Raw genomic sequence first — 7,308 nt, 5'->3', positions numbered from 1 at the left:
GAGACAGAGCAATTTGTAGGTAGCATAGATACCTGCCACAGGCTCCTGTTTGATTTTTTTTTTTTTTTTTTTTTTAAAAACACACAGCACCAACATTCTCCCTGGGTGCAACTGTCTGTTTGCACATTTCATGGGCATTTGTGGACTGGACTCAAGGACTATGTTAGGTGACAGGTGAGCAAGGAGATTATAGTGGTGTGATTTTTACAAGTGGGAAGCCATCACCCGACCTGCTGAAATTGCAAAGGCAAGAACTAATGTCGTGAAAGGTACCATCAAATATTCCCTAGACACTCTCCATTTTGACCTTGGAGTAAATTAAATATCCTTGCCAAATTCACCAAAAGTCAAGTGCAATCTGGTCATGGAACACTCAGTGATATCATGTCCAATGTGGGGACGTGGGAAGTGACACTCATGAAGAACTGAATCCCTTTATAGTACCCAGCCTAAAAAGAAGGATGCAGATAAGAAGCACTGATTTAATATGAGAGATTTTACATAGGTTATCTGCTATTAATGCCCATAACAACACTCAATTGTCCTGAATTTTATAAAGTGAGGCTCAGGGAGGTTACTCGCCAAGGTCACAAAACTGTGACAAACTCAGGATTTTAGTCTAAATCCATTTGACTGTTCAACCCTTTCTCTTTCCAATGTACCCACTCTTTCTCCCTAAGTGTTTGTTTAGGTGGGCACTTTTTCTTAACTACAGACTCTAGCAGGCATAAGTCACATGGAGAACTGTTAAAGGGGTGGAAGGCAACCGTTATTGACAACCTGTGTGTGAACGGCACTCTGCTCAGCACTATGAAGAGCACAGAGAAAAAGTACCTCAAGGAGCTCAGAATCTGATGTAGGAATACCCTTTTTAAAGTTGGACGACAGTTATGTTGAGGGACTGATTTATTATGTTACTTTTCTCTAAAGTATTTTTTTATTGTGGTAAGTACACCTGAAATCTACCCTTTTAACAAATTTTAAGTGTGAAATATATTATCGTTGACTATAGAGATAACCTCATAAGGGTCAGGATAGCTGTTACCAGAAGAACAAAGGACAATCCTATCGTTTGAGACAACATAGAAGAACCAGGAGGACATTAAGTTAAATGAGCCAGGCTTGGCCAGACAAGTGCCACATGATCTTACTTATGTGGAATCTAAAAGTCAAATACAGACAGAGTTAAATGGTGGTTACCAGAGGCTGGGGAGATTTTGGTCAAAGAACAAAAGATTTTATTTACTCAGGCAGGAGCAATGAGTTCAAGAGATCTATCGTACATCATGACGACTACAGTTAATATTATGCACTTGAAAATTGCTAAGAGTAAATTTTAAGTGCTTTTACCACAAAAAAAGGTATGTGAGGTGATGCGTATATTAGCTTGATTTAGCCACTCCACAACATATACATGTATCAGAATGTTATGTTACGTGCCATATATAATTTTTGTCAGTTAAATAAGTTAAACAAATGACAAGTGTTGACAAGGATGTGGAGAAATCAGAACTTCTGCACACTATTGATGGGAATTCAAAATGCTGTCACCACTATGAAAAACAGTATGAAGCTTCCTCAAAAAATTAAAAATAGAACTACCGCATGATTAACTCAATCTCACTTTGGGGTATATATCCAGAAGACTTGAAATGAGGATCTTCAAGAGACATTAGCACTGCCATGTTCATGACAGTGAGTAAGAGTCAGAATAGCCAAGATAAAGACACAATCCAATGTGCACTGACAGATGAAGAAAACGTGAAGATGTGCATCCAATGGAATGCTGTTCAGCCTTTAAGTAGAATGTTCTGTAATATGCAACATGGATAGGCTTTGAGGACACTAAGTGAAATGAGCCAGACACAAAGACAAGTATAGCATAATTCCACTTACACGAGGCATCTGAAATAATCACAAAAATCAAAGACTAGATGGGGGTTACCAGGAGCTGGGAGGAGGGGGAAGTGGAAACTTATCAACAGACATAACGTTTCTGAAATATTTTTAAGCCCTTTCTCACTCTCTCCCTCTCTTAATACACACACATGCACAATATTTTGATACACTATTAATATGTATTCCCCCTATGTTTTAATTGCTATTGAACCAATCCAAGCAGATAAGAGCCAGGCCAATGAACCATTTCCCTAACTTGAGTGACTGCCAAAAGCATTTGGTTTATTCTGCCGTGGCCTTTCTTTCTGGCATTTATTGGGGGTTCTGATACAGAGTTTTAACCCACAATAGCCGATGGAATGTGATTAAGTGGTAGCGCTGCACCTGGGAAGGTGTGGGGTGGGGATACTACACACAAGGAGCTCGTCACAGAGGATGCCAAAATATTCATTCTGTAGTGACTCAAGATACCTTCAAAACTGATTTACAAACCATTAGCAGGCAATTAAGAGTTGGTGGGAGTCCTTTGCCATAATGAAGGGCACGATTATATATCACTGCTGCGGGTTAGGATTTGCCAAAACTTGGATGAATGACAACCAGAAGAAACCTTGGCAGAAGGCATATAAGACTTCAGGAGGGGATGTGAAGAGAATGGAAGGGAAATTGCCAGCATTAGCTGCCAGGAAACACAAATCCATGCAAGTCTATTGTTTAATGATCTCATAACACCGAACATTCCCATATTTGAGTAGAATATATCACCCATGAAAATGTGGGGAGCATGTGTGTATTCACATAGTTATTTGGAAAACCCCTCCATAAAATTGGGCAAAACAAAACCCTAAATAGATATGATTCTATGGTATGATTGTAGTTCTCAAAAACAGAAGCAAAAAACTATGCACATAAAAGAGACAAGGTAGAAATACACAAATATATGAACAGTGATTGTCTTGACTGGTTGAACTATGAGTTTTCTTCCTTTTCTGTATTTTCCAAATTTTCTTGACTAATCACATGCTTTTGCAATAGAAAAAACTCACTTCAAAAAGAGGGAATTTCCTTTGTTTTCTTTCTCCTTCTCTGGAAGGTGCACTATTTTCCTCCAAGGAGTTGCCTCACCTGCTGCTCCTAGCACCCCATTTTCTGTCACCTAAGCTGACACACAAGGTTGAGCAGATGAAGGAAAAATGTAACAGAATCAGTGCAATAAGGCTTAGATTTGGGAAAAGCCAAATGACTGGGGGGAAAAAAGGCAGTTAATTATTTGTCATGTAGTCACTTTGCCGTGGCAAACATTAAGAGTGCCAACAACTACTAACATAGTTCGTATCTCTTTTAAGTATTATTTTAAAATTTCTTAACACTTGAGAAGCATTATGGAAAACATTCTTTTCAAAGAAAACTCAGGATACAATAACCAATAAAGCACTTATGAGCTGTCTCTAGAAGTGATATATATAGATATCCAATAGTAATTATAATATAAATGTAAATACACCAAATTATTAATATCTGGGGAACATTTTGATGGGGAAATAGGAGAAATATTAAAATTGAAATGGTTATAGGACGCTAACATATTTGATAATTGTACTTAAAATGCTAAAGTGACTCTAAAGGTAGTTGTTTATTGCTATAAAATAAATCTTTAACTCCACTACTTGCTAGAATAAGAGGTGTCAATAGCAGTAGCAGCAGTATTCATAGAGCTTAAGAATTCGATATGGGAATCAGATTGCCTAAACTCAAATTCAAATTCCATACATCCATGACCATGTCAAGTTATTAAGTTATCCAAGTCACATTTTCCTGATTTATAAAGTGGGTGCCAGGTGGTTTGAAGTGATTAAATGACATAATATAGAGCATTTACATAGTGCCTGGCCCACATGAGGTCTTCATAAACGTTAGTTATTACTGTCATCATCCTTGATATCAAACGAGTACCAGTAGAACATAGCCTAAACTTTTGAATCAGTCCTTTGCTATGAGAGCCATAAGATATCTGCATCTAGAGGAATCTGAGTGCTACTGCAGGAAGCCATTTGTACCTGCAGGAGGCCAACATGTGATGTAGCAGGAAGTTAGAATTCTAAGATGCTAACCATATTTAACATGCTAACCATATTTAACAATCTCTTGTATACTCAGTTTTCAATGATGGGAAGAGCAGCTTGAACATTTTGGGGGTGTTAAGTACAGAACGTGGATTTTCCAGCCCAGCGTTCTTTGGAATACAAGCTGCTACTTGTCAGTGTTGGAATGAAGATTCATTTTGGCAAGGGTGAGATTGTCTTCCTTCCAGATTCTTTGGAATTTAGTATGCCAGATACCAGTGGGCTCTGCTCTCTATGAAAAAGAACTAGAAATGGCATCTGGTGGATATCCATATCCTTTCCAGGAGACCCATCTACTCTCCCCACCCCTAGTTTTAATCCTTTTATAGAACAGGACCTAAATGGATTTTTTCTGCATTTCCAAAGATTTTAGTCTGTATGGTATAGGAATTCCAGTGCTAAGAGCTCAACATAAAAACTGGTCATGTTATGGGAAAATTCCCAGGGTATTCAGCATAAGCAACTATGGAACCACCCATTATCAACATTTTCTTGAATAAGATTGTATTCAATTCCCATAATCCCCACTGAAAGTGAGCTCAGACTGAGGAAAGAAAACCACCAGCAGTAATATAGATAAAATATCAGAAAATTAGCATCCCAAGAATCCAGATTTATAGAACAAGAGATATATACATATTACTAAAATATGTATGTTTAAAATTAAATTTAAAGATAAAAGGAAAAACAATGAAAGGACATAAAAATGATCAAATTGGAAAATGAAACAAATGAAGTTTCTACAAGTAAAAACAGTTACTGAGACTAAGCTCAGAGATGAAATAGCATATTAAACACAGCTGAAGAGAGAATTACTGAACTGGAAGCTAGAATTGAAAAGATAAAGAAATAGAATATGTAAAAGTTAGAGTGATATGGAAAGCTAGTGATGTGGAAAATTTCAACTTATATCTAAAATGAGTAACAAAGCAAGAGTGTACAGGATAAAAATAACATGTTATTTGGAAGATAATATCTTAGAACTTGATAAAAGATATTTTAGAATTGACAACAGATATGAATACTCAGTTTGATAAAGCACACTGAAGATAAAGCAGGATAATCAAGCAGGATAAAGAAAAATCTTTATCTAGACACCTAATAGTAAAACTGCAGAGCCCCAAGATAAAGATAACATCTTAAAAATAACCAATGAGAAAAGATAGATCCATGCGAAAGATCTACAATTAGTATTACAGTAGACCTCTCAGTGATAATACCAGAGGACAATAATGGTTTTTAAATGCTGAGAGTAGAAATAGTTAATCTTCCATACTCGCCTAAAAATTCTATGCTCAAAAAGCTATACTTATGTATTCTTCTAATAAGTTAGGTGAAATAATTTTCAGACATATTTTGATAAAGTTTGCCATCAACAAATTCTCACTGACAAAGCTCTAACTTAAGAATGTGCTTGGGTCAGAAGGAATTAAACCAAGGAGACAGATATGTAGGAGATAGTAATAACCAAAAATTGAAAAAAGGTAAATAAGTAAGTAAATCTAAGTAAGTATGGCCAATAAAAAAAGTGTCTCATTTAGATTTGGATATAGTCAACATCTCTAATCATCAGGGAAATGCAAATCAAAACCACAATGAGATATCACTTAACCCCAGTGAGGATGGCCTTTATCAAAAATCTCTAAACAGTAAATGCTGGCGTGGTTGCGGAGAGAGAGGAACACTCCTACACTGCTGGTGGGACTGCAAACTAGTTCAACCTCTCTGGAAACCAATATGGAGATACCTTAAAGTGATACAAGTGAATCTACCATTCGATCCAGCAATCCCATTGCTGGGCATCTACCCAAATGATCCAATGACACTCTACAAAAAAGACACCTGCACTCGAATGTTTATAGCAGCACAATTCATAATTGCAAGGCTGTGGAAACAGCCCAACTGCCCATCAATCCAAGAATGGATTAATAAAATGTGGTATATGTATACCATGGAGTACTATTCAGCTCTAAGAAACAATGGTGATATAGCACATCTTATATTTTCCTGGTTAGAGCTGGAACCCATACTACTAAGTGAAGTATCCCAAGAATGGAAAAACAAGCACCAGATATATTCTCCAGCAAACTGGTATTAACTGAGTAGCACCTAAGTGGACATATAGGTGCTACAGTAATAGGGTATTGGGCAGGTGGGAGGGGGGCAGGTATATACATACATAATGAGTGAGATGTGCACCATCTGGGGGATGGTCATGATGGAGACTCAGACTTTTGGGGGGGGGGGAAATGGGCATTTATTGAAACCTTAAAATCTGTACCCCCATAATATGCCGAAATAAAAAAAAATCCCTTATATAAAATGGCATAGTATTTGCATATAAGCTACCCACATTCTCCTGTATACTTTAAATCATTTCTAAATTACTTAAAATACCCAATACAATGTAAATACTATATAAATAATTATTATACTGTGAAAAAAATTAAGTTTCATTAAAACATTAGAAAGATCACTGGTCTTGGAGCTAACAGAACTTGGTTCTAATGTTAGTTTTACCAGCTATGCGACTTTGAATAAATCATTCCTACCTATTTATAAAATGATATTCAGATAAGATAAACAAAATTTTCTTTGAAAAAAATCTAACATTCTGTGATACTACTGTGGTGCTCCTACTGGTCACTTTCTCCCTCAAGGAAAGCATACAAGAATCTATGTAATAATTCCAGTGGAACCAAAGAAATACGTTCCTTTGGCTCAAATGCCTGGCTATTGACTATGTACATATTTGTTGCCTTCCAAAGGCAACAAATATGTACAACAAATTTGTAACGTAGGCAAATTCCCTTGAAATGCCCATACTCATCCACAGGATTTATACCAATGGTATGACAAGCAGCACTCCGTTTTGATGTTGTTTGTGCTGAACATTTAATGGGCCGCGTGCTGATGTGGCACCGAGCACAATCTGCCCTGCAGTCATTTTGCATGTTACATCAATCAGTCCTGGAGGGAAACCCTCCTGGGGCCTTGCAGGAGCCAGAGATGCCTCCTGCCATCACTAGGAATTTTTTATAAGTGAGAAAAGTTGGAAACAAAGTTTAGTAATCCTACTCATTCTGTACTAGTGGGAGGGAAAGACTACGAGGTCCATTTGTCCCCAGAAGACAGAATGGAATGATCCTGTTTATCCCAGAATGATCCTGGCATCACGTAGGAATGACTCCTTCCTACTGAGTGAAGAATGCAGTCCGCGGTCTGAGAATTACATTATGAACAAGCCCTTTTTTTTCCTTCTCCAAATGCTCCTTTAACTTCTGTT

Source organism: Microcebus murinus, chromosome 7, assembly GCF_040939455.1.
Source record: "Microcebus murinus isolate Inina chromosome 7, M.murinus_Inina_mat1.0, whole genome shotgun sequence".
Classification (NCBI taxonomy): Eukaryota; Metazoa; Chordata; class Mammalia; order Primates; family Cheirogaleidae; genus Microcebus; species Microcebus murinus.
This window is presented reverse-complemented; position numbering follows the sequence as displayed.